General features: G+C 42.7%; 1 pseudogene; it reads left to right on the top strand.

The window, feature by feature from the left end:
* The first annotated feature begins 13,204 nt into the window (after window positions 1-13,204).
* Window positions 13,205-13,840, top strand: LOC147421760 (putative complex I intermediate-associated protein 30 pseudogene; annotated as a pseudogene).
* Window positions 13,841-15,047: the final 1,207 nt, after the last annotated feature.

Here is a 15,047-nt window from a genome sequence, read left to right as displayed (position 1 = left end):
CTTCTTTACTTGATATGGTTCCAAAAGTCTCTAAATGTTTTCCTTTCCTCCCTCCTAGGCAGATTTCAATTGAAGGAATTGAGCTTGACCATCAGGTTTGGGAACTTCAGAACAAAGCTTTTGTTGCATCCATCTCTATAGAGACTTGGGTCTTCTTAGCAGCTCTACCGGCCTCTACTAGTGAAGATTGTTGACTCGAGACCCTCAAAGGAGTTCAGTTCTTGGACAATGGTGATGTAATAATAGAACCTTTCAGTATGCACTTCTTGGATTCTAGGAAATGCCCGGTCTTATCAGGCATCTATGTCAGAACCCAGGGGACAATGAACTTTTCTAAACAAAGCAGTGGATTCTACTTTGAGTCTTTTTGGAACATCTACCATCCCTACATCAAGTGTGCTTGTAAATCTTTGGATGCAAAAGAAGACTGTGAAAGTAACATCCTCTGGTTTGATCATGCCATCTGGTTTCTTCTCAACCATCTGGAGGACCTCTTCCCATCACACACGGAGGAGCATTTTTTACCTATGATCTATTCATGGATTGGTGACCAAGCTAAGAAAGCTGTGCGAGCCCAGATTGCATATCTACACTTCAGGAATTTCATGAATGAGGCTCTAAAGGATCTAAAGTTAGATGCACCTAGTCATTTACTGTCAAATCTTAGTGCTTCTAAAGGGATCAAACAGATTCTATCCCTTCTCAAACCATCACTAGATGCAGATGAGTCCCCCACTCTTAAAAGGCCTCTGTTGACTAGTTCTTCTTCTCACTCTATGACCTCATTTCTATCCCCCTCTTCTACACATGGGTCTTCTGAAGGACGAAATAAAGCTAGAAGCTATGTCAAAGGAAGAGGGAAGAATCTCCCTATCAAGAAAATGTTTAACTCTTGATTTTATTGCTTTTCCAGATCAAGCGGACTACTTCTAGGAAGCTGTTTCTATGCAAAAAAGATTGTTTGAAGAAGCGTTTACTTCACTTCCATTTTTCAAATCAATTTTTTGATCTTTATACACCAAAGTCTTGATGCAAAATGCCTTTCAACAATTGTTTGGCAGTACTAATATGTTAGATGAATTGACTTTTGGTTAGACCTTTGACCCACCATTGAAGAATTTTGTATACTCTACAGAATTTTTGACTTCTTACAAACAACCATTCTGTACATGTCCTCTTTTTAGAGACTACTCTTCGGATTTTGGTGAGTTTGGACAACACGTTTGTACTACAGATCTATCTTTAATTGGTTCAAAGGAAATCAAAGACCTATTAAGTAAAGGTCTAAATCATATCCCCTTACAACCTTTAAACCCACACTTGGCCATTGCTGCACTACTTACCTACTTGGCTAACATAGCCAAGATATTGAATTTAGAAAGTCTACAACATGCTAGACTTTCTGATTATATTTTCTCATATTTTCAAACATGTATTGGAGCAATCCCACCTACATGGTTAAGCCAGGAAACAACTTGGCTATCTCCTTCACTGCTTTATATGATAAATAAACTAAAACAGGATTGGTTTGTGGTAGGACTTGACAAAGCCCCTCATATACCCACTCTTATCTGCAAGCACCTAGCCAAAGTAGCAGTTGAGGCTAGACTTAAAGGACCAGAGTTCCTGATATCTAAAATGTGTCCAGAAGAAACCACACGATACCTAAGTATTTCACTGAGTAACTTAAAACTAGACACTCATAGTTCTAAACTACCTTTACTATTTCCCACGTATAAGAGTCACAATCACAAGTTTAGGTGGATTTTAGATGCCTCTAATTGCATTATGTTACACGCCACAAACGTAATTACTGCGTGTCTCAATCTCATTCTCACTGACTTTACTCTGATATGGGTATGGAAAAAAAGATCTGGTCTACTTTCACTAGATGCGAAGTGAGGGCTCTTGGAGTGCTCTGGGTTACTTTAGACAAATGCAAAGTGAGGGTTTCTCACATTGTGATTGTTGATAAGGGATTGTTGGTGAAGAAATATCGTACCTGGCGGTGCTTTTGGTCTACTTGTATGTCAAATGTGGTGCTCCCACGAAACCCAAAAAACCTCTTCATGGGCTTTCCCTACGGAATGTCATCACCTTGAAGGCATTGATTGATGAATATGCCCAACTTTATTGTGACAAGGTATAAGCTCAAGAAACGGATGCAAACAGAAGGCTTTTGTCCAAATTTATTCACCTATGCTTGCACCTTGAAGGCCAGTGGCCTGTTGACATGGGTCATGCTTGGTAGTGCTTGGTTGATATGTATGCCAGATGTGGTACTATCATGAAAGCATGAAAAGATAAAAAGTTCTTGATTGTCATTCTCTCTAGAATGTCATCACCTGCAAGGTGTTGGTTGCAAGATATACCCAATATGCCCATCACAAGAAAGCTCTTTGACTGTTTTTACAGAACCTCTTTCTCCAAATACATTCATATACACTTACACCTTGAAGTCCTGTGGCCTTATGAAAGACTTTCACATGGGTATCAGACTTCACGATGTGATTGCTAGTCAACATTTGTTGGAAGTACGATTTCATGCTTGTTGGTTGGTGGTTTGATCGGTATACAAAATGTGTTGTCCTCACAATGGCACAAAAGTTTTATGAAGGGTATCTCCCTGGGATGTCGTCTCTTGCAGCGGGTTAAGTGCAAGAGATGCCCAACATAATTGATGCAAGGAAATGCATTGGAGATAGACATTCAATCGTGCGGTGAGTAAGATTTATCGTTTTTTTATTTTTGACACTGAGAACATAGTTAATGAACACGCTAAAACTTGCACGTTGTTGTCGTGGGAATGGCACGTTCCCTCGTATTATAAAAATTGGGGAGGATTGTGCAAACTCCCCCATGCAAGGAGACTTGCATGTTTTTTTTGAAACATAAAAATGGAACAACAAACAATTAATAACATTGACATCTTGTATGATCATGAACATTGAGCTTGACAAAACTCTAACCCTCCTTGTGGTTTTTGCCAAGGTACCCCTCTAAAGCACTACGATCGGTATTCCATTTTTGTGAGGACACCTTTGAACCAGTACAATATGTATCCCAAACACACTCTCACGTTAAAAAATCCAACATGCTTTCATAATCTCTCTCTCTCTCTCTCTCTCTCTCTCACCATTTTCATGTCTCTCCTCCCAATTAATAAATATATTAGACATAATTAATAGCAACAAATAATCAAATTTTTCTCATTTGATAACGATTGAAATGGCATATATAGTTTCCAATAGTTTGGTCAATCTTCATTCAATGCGAACGCAGCTAACGTAGCAATCTAGTTACTTCTCAAAAATCTGACGACACCATGGCTCTAGTGAATCGTGCTCAGAGTTCTTCACCGTAGGATCCAAGGCTAAGTGGGAGCCCTATATGTGAAGAAACCCAAAAACTTGTGTGAAGAAGAAGAAGAGAATTTTAAGGTGGAGAGAGAGAGAGAGAGAGAGAGAGAGAGAGAGAAGGTTTGAGAGAGGTTTCCGCCATTGCACATGCCATTGTCATGAGAGTGATTGGCAAACAATTTTCTATACAGTATGCATCCTCCTGGAATGATCGCCTATGATGTACGATGTAGAATATCATGAGCTTTAGGTCAGGCGCCTACGCAACAGCTAGGTGTGAATGGGGGGTAGGGGACTGTAGCCCCCTCTCTCAAGTCCGTGGTCCCTTTTCCCAATTGCACCTAGCTATGTATGCAGTCACAAGAAGATTAACAAATTTTCTCATGAAGAAAAACAGAGTCTTTTTCAGTGTTTTTCATACAATGCATAACATCATGAGTTTCTGCTCGAGAGGCACCGCATGCCTAGCTAGGGGTGATTGGGAGCAGGGGACCACTGTTGGAATTAGGTTTGCAGAGAAACACACATAGCTTGGAGAAGATGAAGGAAGCTCAAGGCACACAATAGAGAGTATGTTACTTAGTGTGCAATGGTAAGAGAGATGGCCCTAGAGTGATGGGCATATATACAATGCATGGGGAAAAAAACCTCCTAAAGAGGGAAAAAATGCCCCGGCGGTCGTAGTGTGTTCACACACATCACTACCACATGTTTATGGTAACAAATCCCCCTTGGAGTGATGCGGTGAATGAGAGCTGGCACATGAGTAAAGGGAAGTGCCATGCCCTGAGGACAGGATCAGTCCACAAAGGGGAGTAAGCCCAAAGCTTTGCGAAAAGCTTCAAGCTTCTCACGAGACAATGCCTTTGTGAAAAGATCTGCAAGGTTGTCCTGTGTTGTCACATAAGCCAATCTGATCTCTCCTGTTGAGAGCCTCTCCCTGACATAGTGGTAATGCATCTCAATGTGCTTTGTGCGAGCATGAAAAACTAGGTTCCACGCAACTGCCAATGCGCTCTGACTGTCACTGTAGATAGTGTTGGCAGTGTCTTGTCCAACACCCAAATCATCCATAAGGCGTCTGAGCCATACACACTCAACCGTAGCTGTGAAGACTGCCCTGTACTCAGCCTCACAACTCGAAGTGGCCACGAGTGGTTGCTTCTTGCTCAACCATGATATACATGAACTGCCAAGCATGAAACAAAAACCACTTGTAGACACTCGCGTGTCAAAACAACGAGCCCAATCTAAGCCCGAAAAAGCATGTAAGTCTGGCGGCAATGATCCCCCTTGGGATAAAACAAGCCAAGATGTAAAGTTCCACTAAGGTAGAGGAAAATCCTCTTGATAGCCTGCCAATGCTTAGACCCTGGGCTATGCATAAATTTGCTGACCTGTGAGACTGCAAACTGAATATCCAGCCTCATGTTGCATACATAAATGAGGCAGCCAACAGCAGTTTGGTAAAGAGTGACATGAGCAGGATCGCAAGCATCATGTAGACTCATCTTCAAACCTGTTTCCATGGGAGTGGCAATAGGTTTGCAATCCTCAAGTCCAAACTTACATAGCAATGTCTCTATGTAACTTTTTTGACACAAGGCAATACCACCATCACATTGCTTAAACTGTATACCCAAGTAATGATGCAACAGCCCCAAATCTTTCATCCTGAAAGTAGCATTCAAATCAGCCTTAAATTCAGCAATATGTCTCTCAGTTGGTCCAGTGATCAACAAATCATCAACATAAAGAACCACAATGAGAAGTACATCACCCTCACGCTTTACATACAATGTGCTTTCTGTTGGACTATTACGAAAGCCTCGTTTAACCAAATGAGTGTCAGATTTCTGATAACAAGCACGAGGAGATTGCTTCAACTCATACAAAGCCTTCTTACATTTGCACACTTTGTCCTCTTGTCCTTTTATGACAAAACCGCGAGGCTGCGTTACATAAACTTCCTCAAATATGTCACCATTCAAGAAAGCAGTGGCAATGTCTGATTGATGTACATCCCAACCAAAATGAGTTGCCAATGCACATAGAAAATGCACGGTAGTCATACGACAAGTGGGAGCAAAAGTCTCTTCATAATCTATGTCTTTTTGCTGTGCCTAACCCTTTGCAACAAGTCAAGCCTTATGGCGATCGATCTCACCATCCGGCTTGCGTTTCAACTTGTAAACCCACTTCGTACCAATGGCCTTTTTTCCAGGAGGAAAATCACATAAAGTCCATGTGTCATTCTCTATAAGTGCATCATATTCTGATTGCATGGCAGCCATCCAATTTTTTGAATTCTGTGCTTCATCAAAAGACAGAGGCTCCTCAACATCATGTAAACTAGACACAGCCAAAGCATAACAATCTGATGCATAAGATGCATGGCGAGAGCCTGAATGAGTACGACTAGACAAAGGTGCATCCAATTTACTATCACGCAAAGTGTGCACCAGCCATTTTGGCATACTTCTAGCTTGCTCATTTTCAGCCCTTTCCTCATCAAGTACATTATGTACATCTGCATCAGTAATACGCTGATCTAAAACATTTTCAGAAACCCCCATAGGCTGTACATTTGCCTCATTAGAACTTACATTCGTATTTCCACCACTGAAAAGAGGCAACAAAGTGTCATAAATGTCCCGTGAGCTTACATTACTGTCTTTAGTACATGACAACAAGGGCTTAACAGAATCTTCCACAAACACTACATCCCGTGAAACCAGAATACGTTTTGTTTGTGGATGATACAACCTGTAACCTTTTCCTTCAGCACTATAACCAACAAAAATACATTTGTCAGCCTTATCATCCAATTTTCTGCGCTGCACTTGTGGCACCAAAGCATATGCCAAACAACCGAAAACACGCATGTGCTCAATAGAAGGCTTTCTATCATGCCATGCTTCATATGGAGTAATAGACTGCAAAGCTTTCGTAGGACACCTGTTAAGTACATAAGTGGCACACATGATGGCCTCAAGCCAAAAAGAATGCGGCAAAGCTTGACTTTTGATCATACATCGTGCCATTTCCGTCATTGACCTGTTTTTCCTCTCAGCAACACCATTTTGCTGAGGTGTATAAGGCATTGTACATTGGTGTTTTATCCCACGACTAGCTAAATATTGCATTAAATTCATGAGACATATACTCCCCCCTCGATCGGAACGGAGGGTGCCCATAGTATATTTCGATACATTTTCAACCATAGCCAAAAATTGTTTGAAGCACATAAATACATTTTCAACCATAGCCAAAAATTGTTTGAAACAAGTGTGAAGGAACTTCCATTAGCAGCAGTGAGCACAATCTTTCCAACTCCCTGAACTGGATAAGAGGCATTGTTGGCACAAGTGACTGAATTCCCATGAGGGACAGACTCGAGAGAGGTAAACAATTCACGATGTGAGGTAATGTGCTTTGTAGCACCACTATCGAAATACCACACATGTGAATCTGCAGCAACTGACAAGCATGCATCATGGACAGCAGGACTGTAAGTGCACTCTGTGCTAAAAGCCCATTCTGCATCAACATTAGCATTAAAGTCTCCTTTCACAGAAGACTCAACAATAGCTACATTTGTAGTGGAACCAGCATTTGCAGTGGAACCACCCTCTTTCTTCTTAGCCTCTTTGGCCTTCAACTTAGGACACGACTTGATCAAGTGATCATTAGCTTTACAATAATGGAAACACATCTTCTTTTTGCCCTTATCACCAGAATTTTGAGACGAATTGCTGCGAGCAGAAGCATTAGGAACATAATTTTTTCCACTCGCAGCAAAACCGTAAGAAGTGGCTGAATTGCTGTTACCACCCTTTCTTTGAGAAGCAATAAAAGCCTGTTCAACTGCACGCTACCTAGACCTGTTTTTTCTGGAAAGTGACTCTTGTAACAGCAATGTGCATAATGCATCAAACTTGACAACTTCAGGATTTCCTTGGGTCATAAGTCTCCAAGTACTAGCAAAAGTCTGGTAAGGCATCAAGAATAGTCTGCACAAGGGAACTGTCTGAAATGACTTCACCTACAGAAATAAGTTGCTCATTGATATCCTTGACACTAGTAAGGAAAGTGTCCATATCATCTTCCTCATGCATAATCTTCGACTCCAACTCTTTATGCAGCAAAGCAATTTTAGCCTCATTGCGGCTTGCATAAAGAGCTGCTAGAATATCCCGAGCATGTTTTGCAGATATCTCTGAACGGATGTGAGTAACAATGGTGCGCTTCACAGACAATGCAATCAATGCATAAGCCTGCGCATCCTTAACATCCCAACGTGCTTGTTCTGCCATAGGCAAAACAACTCTAACAGCAACAATCCTTGCAGCAAGACCTGCAACATCCTCAGCATCGCCTACATCCTCAGAACCAGGACGTACATCAATGCCCTGCACAATGTTCTAGACACCTTTTGAAACAAGAACATGTTGCATCATATAAGCCCACATAGGGTAGTTGTCCCCATCCAACCTGTCCTCAACAGTAAACATCTTGAACACATCTGTGTTGTTGTTGTCAGCCATGGTAAATGCTGCACCTGATGGGAAAACTGCCCGAAAATAGGAGAAACGGAGCGGGAACAACTTGTGCTATATAGCACAAATCGTAGAAGACTATGAGGCACCTGTTATTCAGAAAATGGCCCTAACAGAAATTTTGCACAAAATTACGAAATTGCTTGTGCAGACCTGCCTGTAATGGAAACAGAGGCCGAAATGAGCCCGAATCTGAAATTTGAGCAAACTGAGGTATACGAGCTCTCCTGAAATATTTGTCGACCTGTGAATGCTCGCCAAACCTCACTGAAATCAAAGAAAGTGAGCAGGCGTGTGCTGGAGCAGCTGGCGACTAAGCCAGGAAGGATGCAACCTGCTCTGATAATTAGGGTTGCAGAGAAACGCACAGAGCTTGGAGAAGACGAGGGAAGCTCAAGGCACACAATAGAGAGTGTGTTTCTTAGTGTGCAATGGAAAGATTGATAGCCCTAGAGAGATGAGCGTATATACAATGCACGGGGAAAAAAACCTCCTAAAGAGGGAAAAAATGCCTTGGCGGTCCTAGTGTGTTCACACACATCACTACCACATGTATATGGTAACACCAATGGTGCTTTCAAGGGGCAATAATCGTCAGTCACTCCCTTAATTGGGAAATTGAGGCTCCATGTCCAAAGCTATGTGGACAAGGAGGGTTTCTTTATCTCTCCTCTCAAGTGAGGATGCAATCCTCGGGGCACCATGGTTTGATCGCATGGCTGCCAATGTTCAGTTCCCTGAAAGGAATATCTACTTTAGGTTCAGGGAAAAAGATATGTACATAGATTCTAAGGAGTTGGGTAACACCATACCCATTGTACAAAAGAAAGCTTTCAACGAGTCAATAAAGAGCTCTATTTTCATGTATATGATTTTTGTTGAAGATTCTCACTATGAACCTAATGTTTTAGCAAAAGAAAATATAAACAATCAAAAGGAATTAGAGTTATTCAACTTCCTCAAGGGATTCCAAGATATTTTTATTGACGATATCCCTTGTGAACTACCTCCCAATGAGGTAATGACGACCATGCAATTGAACTTCTTCCAGGAAGGTCACCGCCTAATAAACCTCTTTATCGAGTTTCTCAAGCTCAACAAGAGGAGATTATGCAGTAAATGTATGAGCTGGTTGAGAAAGGCATGGTTAGGTCTAGCTCATCTCCATTTTGTTCACTAGTGGTATTAGTGTGAAAGAAAGATGGCACATATCATTTGTGTGTCGACTATAGAGCACTAAATAGGATCACTATCAAGAATAGGTTTCCCGTTCCATGGGTAGAAGACCTATTTCATAAGCTACATGGGTCGACCTACTTCAATAGAATTGACCTAAAAAGTGGCTACCATCAAATAAGGATAGTTGATCAAGACATTGTAAAGACTGCATTTTGCACTACATTTGGTCCTTATGAGTACATTGTCATGCCTTTTGGCTTGACCAATGCACCTACCACATTTAACCGCTTCATGAAGACGCCGGTTGGGCTAAAAAAAATAACAGAGAGCGCCCAAAAACTCAGATCTCAGATCTGAGTTTTTCGGCGCCCTCAAGCAAGGGGCAGGTAACGCTCTCCCTCTCTCTCTCTCTGTCTCTCTCTTTCTTCTCCACACACACACACACACACACAGACACGAGGAGAGGAAGGAGAGCCAGGTATGCTCCTTCCCTCTCCTCACTCTCATGTTCGGCCCTTCCCCTCTTTCTCTCTCCCTCTCTCTCTCTCTCACACACACACACACATAGTGCCGGCCACAGACTAAACCCGGCCACAGATTAAACCCGGGCAGCGCCTATATTTTAAATATAAAACCACAAAAACCCGGGCCATGGGTACAACATGTGCGCGCTGGTGGGATGGTTATCCCATGCATCACAATCTGGGCGACGAGGCCCTGGGTTCAAATCGAGTCGCCGCCCGAGTTCTTTTTTGCGTTGACTTGCCGCGCGTCCGGGTTTAATCTGCCTCGGGCTCCTCGCATCCACTTCCGCGCCGTCGATCCCCTTACCCCCCCTCTTTAATGTTATGTGTCACTTAGTGTCGTGGGAACGCTATCAAGACAATGATGAAGCTCCACTTGACATCTTTGATTTGGAATCTAGACAAGCTTGAGAGTCGATACTCTTTAATCAAACAAAGATTCCTTGAAGCCAAGCGCTCGACTCGAACAACAATATGTTGGGTGCACCATGGCTGTGGTCGGCCAAAGTTTCTCTCTCACACACATACCTGTCACATGAGCAGACGAGTTGTGCCACCCATCTCTCTCTCTCTCTCTCTCTCTCTCTCACACACACACACACACACACACACACACATCCTATGAGATTAACCCTAGTCGTGTACAAAGGCTGTTGTCTCTTACGATCCCCTCTTTTGCCAGGCATCATCCTATCGGACAATTTATTTTCATCACACGAAGCCGCAGTGCTGCCATCTCTCTCTCTCTCTCTCTCTTTGCGCATTGTTCAGGTACTTAAGCCAGAGAGCGTCCTTTGAGCGAAGAAAATCAGCAGCTATGGCGGGTGGAGGCTTTGTAAGCTCTCGCGTTTTGCTAATAATTTGTGTAGGCAGTCCCTGTAGTAACGCAGGTCTATCTATTTTGCTAAAGTGAGCGCGTGCACACACACACACAGGATCTCACGGGAGGCGATCTCTGTCTTAAGTACCTGAACAGTGCGGAGAGAGAGAGAGAGAATTTCGAGCATTTCCCAAAAGGTATCTTTCTGTTTGTGTGCGGCCTTCATGGAGGTGAGACTCTCTCTCTCTCTCCGGTCATGAACCCATGGTGTCGTGAGCTGGATTGTCACCGGGAATGGGGGCCTCCCCTGCGTGCCATAGCACTAGCCTCCCAACCCATGAGCCAGATGCCTTGAGCCTTGCTAGATTCCTTCTCACTCTTATTGTTATTCCTTGTAGGTCTCGCTTGTTATCCGCTATCACGATCTACATGCCTCTGTTTCTTTGTCCAGTCTCCAGCCTGGTCTCTTGCTGCGCCCAAATTCGATGTCTGCAATCAACAGCTTTGTGACCAACAGCTGGAGGGGAACTTCTCAAAGCAAAAACTTTAGAGAATCATGGTGATGACAAGCTAGATTTTCATGGCTTCTCGCCTGCAGGACCTAATCAAAACCGGATTGGGTGGCATATATATGAGTGGGCGTTTCTAATTATTAGATGCAAAAATTGGGAGCGAGCGGTTCAGTCTGCAGTAGACAGGTGGCGTCTTGGGCTATCTCTGGGCGAATTAAAGAGGGGTCGCCATTCTAGAGATAATATAAGTGAGGCCGCCATAGTCAAGCCCGTACATGCCATCTACAGAGGCGGTCTTCATCGTCAAGCTTTTGGGGCATCGAAAGAAGGTCTTCTTGACCTGCAAGCTTAGCAAGTGTAGCATGAACGGCGGTGGGCTGGGCGGCCATAATTGGAACAAGGATAATCTCTTAGGAGAGCGACTTGTGAGGAGGGGGCGAGGTATCAGAACAAGAGAGAGAGTGAGGGATCCCATCTCTCCTGCTCCTTTTCTTGTGATCTCTAAAAATAACGTAGCCCTGTATGTACAGGAAGCTATAAGGGCCTAGGCTGGATGCAAATTAATGAGGCCTTGATTAACATCTTATGAGTGTATGTGCGTAATGATGCATGGATGAGATTGGGCTCAGATGAACAATTTTTTATTTATGGTGAGCTGTGGATGTGCGGATCATTGGTGGGTTTTTAATTATGTCCTGGCACAATAATTGTCATTGGCAAGCCTCGTGATTTTATTACTCTTTTCATCTTGTTTGGCAAGAAATTACCAGACAAGTGAATAAAAAAGGTCTCATGTGCATGTCTTGCTATTGGGGAAGCAACAATAAGAGATGGAAAGATCTAGACCAACTGACTTCACAATTTCACCTCAATGGCCCGGAAAGACCGCTAGTCACCAGAGCTGTGGAAGGGGCTCAATAGCATTACAATGCCTATTTGCAAGTCCAACTTAGATTGGAAAGCCTAGCGTTGGCCTAAGGGAAGCTAGTTTTGTAAACCACAAACCAAGGGTATTTAGCATGCTCTTCCTATATTCAAGGCGGATTAGTTCGCATCTCTCAACAAACAATGGGCCGGTAAACAATGGCCAGCACCTAGCTCGATTGCGGCGATTAATAAGATATGAAACACACAATGGGCACTGATATTTTTGTGGAAGGTGTTTTTGGGGGCCTTGCCGACATGTACCAGAATCCAAGTCCGTGGTAATATAGGTGTTTGGGATGCAGAATGGTGAGTGAGGATCTTACCCACCTCTTCAAGGAGTGCCCAACGATTATTGGCCTAGTAAGCAAGATATGCAAGTAGGTCCAAAGGATGTAGAAAATAGGGTTCTATAAAAACAATCTTTTCCTAGGAGCAAAAGCTATTCATATGTATTCAAACGATGAGGGTCTGCTTTTTCCAGTGCATGTGGAAGGCCAAGAACCGTCGGACATTCGAGAATGATACGTCGACGGCTAGCTTCAAGGAGATTCTCTACAAACGTAGGGATCTGATAATTGCCATTGGGAAGAAGAAGAACTCGTATGGTGGAGGCAGGCCCGTCTAACCGTCACAACCCTCTGCGAGTAAAGTTGTGTGATCAATGACTGTATTGCTTTGTGTTGTATCACACGTCTCCGCAAGGCGTTGCAAGGGGTTTTGCTAGCATTGAAGGACTGGAAAAAGAAGCATCCAAGCAACTGCAAGTGAAGGGGGCGCTCTAGGAATGTCGATGTTTACCTGAACTGGATATTTGCCACGAAAAGGCTTGACGGTAAGCTGGTGATTCGTTGATCTACGTAACCATGCGATGTGGCCTCCTTCCACCGTCTTAGTCTTGATCACAACATAGTGAGCTCTCTTCTTATTTATTGTACGTCCCTGGATAATCTCTCTCTCTCGATCAAGGTGAACTGGACCCCCCACTCTCCCCCCTTCAAGATCAAGGTGAACAGCTGGATGCTTGCGACCCTCCCTCCTTCTCTTTCTCTCCCTCCCTCAAGATCAAGGTGAACTGGATGCGCCCACTTGATGATCTCCCTTCCTCCCTCCCTCTCTCTCTCTCTCTCTCTCTCTCTCTCTCTCTCTCTCTCTCTCTCTCTCTCTCTCTCTCTCTCTCTCTCTCAAGTTTAAGGTGAAGTGGCCGTCCACTTCAGCTTGGACTTGAGAGAGAGAGAGAGAGGAGGCCGAGACAAGAGAGTCAATAAGCTGATGCAAGCTCGTAGAGGACAACAAAAATTTCACAGGAAAACTTCTTAGGAAGCACATGTTTCGAGCTCTTGTCCACGCCACGACTAATGCAGCTTGCCGAGCTGTGGCCTGGAAGTTTGAAGATCTACAACCCTCCAAGGAGTTGAGTTTGTTCAGGTTTTCAAGCCAGGATGATTTGAGGAATTTGATTGTTCATTCTGATTATCTGATTATGGTGGTCTATCCAGCGCACGTTTGGAATTGGGTGGCGACACAAATAAAATTGTTGTCTTTTCAGGCACTTTGTTAGGAAAGTTAAGGGAACCAGCAAGTGGACGCATTGCGCACCATTCAGGGCTATAGCAGCTTTGATCTGCACTCAATTGATACCATTTCTCTTCGTGTGAAGGGTGATGGACGTTGTTATGTATCAACGATACGGACGCAGTCATGGTGGGGAACTTTTGAGGATGCAAATACGTGGCAGTCTATGATTTTCACTCCAAAAGATGAATGATTTTAAGTCATGATTCCATTGAGTCGTTATCTACCTACTATGAAGGGCAAAATAATTGATCTCGAGAGCCCCCCATTTCATCCACCGTGTAGGTGCAGGCAAAGTCCTCCACATCCTCTAGTACGTCTACAACATTGTGGAAGCCAATTACACTTGCGTTCGACTAGACGCATGCAACGTATGCACTACACCTAGCTCTAGTCCCACTAAGAGCTTAGAGCACATAACAAGGCGTATGTGCAAAGAGTGGCACATGGGACACTTTCTGGTTGAGTTCAAGGAACGATTGTGCGACACATAAGCAAGGAAAGTGTAAAATAACGTATGCACTACACCTTGCTCTAGTCCCACTGAGAGCTTAGAGCACATAATGAGGCGTACGTGCAAAGAGTGGCACATGGGACACTTTCTCGCTGAGTTCAGCAAACGATTCTGCGACACATAAGCAAGGAACTTACAGCGCATACAAAGCATACTCCACGTGCTGCAAGTTTAATTGCAAGAAGTAGTTAGGATGTGGGACACCTCAACTACAGGGCATTAAACCCGTGGATGCATTATATTCATCTACTGGGATGTAAGTTGTAGCTCTTAAATCAACTCATCTTGTTCCACAATCAGCCTATCAAAAAGTGCTTGCATTGCTATTTATTTTATTGAGCCCAATTATTGGAGTTTTTGACATTTTTTATGTAAAAAACTCTAATAATTGAACTCAATTTAAAGACCTTTTATGAAATATGGCATAAAAGACTCTTGAATAGTTTATGAGATAGAGAGTATTAGTTGTACACAAATGAGTTCGAAATATCGAGGGACAAAATCTACTCTCTTCACAATACATTAAAGATATATTTAACAATAATTATTGAATAAAAGATAAGTTGATTGAAGACTATAAAATAAAGACGTAGTCAAAATTAATGTTTTTATCAATATCCATGTTTTATTTTTGTGTTTCTCATCTTGAAATACATAGGTAATCTTAAAATAAGTTAAAAAAGTCGTGGAGACAAAAAAAAAGAGGGTCTATAAGTCACGATCTAAAAGTTTTGTTTTTAGCCAAACGAAGGTTTTTTTCCAATTTTGTCCACGATGCCTTGTAGACCAGACCCGTTCCCATCGTTTTCAATACTTGGAAGTCTATATTCGGAGTTCGTATGACAAAGTTAAGGCATAAACAAATTGTCTGCAACAACATGATAACCTACAAGTTAGCTTACAAATAGATATACACAGATAATATCTCTTTTGTTTGATCCAATAAAGAAGTGAATGTACTATTTTATGATGGTAATAAATTACGGTTTTTAATTTGATTTATCATGTTGAATTTGGTTAAACGAGTATGTTCTTTTGGCTATTTTAAACATGTTACAGAAACCAATGTGATATCTACTCT

This window comes from Adiantum capillus-veneris, chromosome 27 (assembly GCF_014529385.1).
Source record: "Adiantum capillus-veneris isolate H3 chromosome 27, ASM1452938v2, whole genome shotgun sequence".
Classification (NCBI taxonomy): Eukaryota; Viridiplantae; Streptophyta; class Polypodiopsida; order Polypodiales; family Pteridaceae; genus Adiantum; species Adiantum capillus-veneris.
This window is presented reverse-complemented; position numbering and strand designations above follow the sequence as displayed.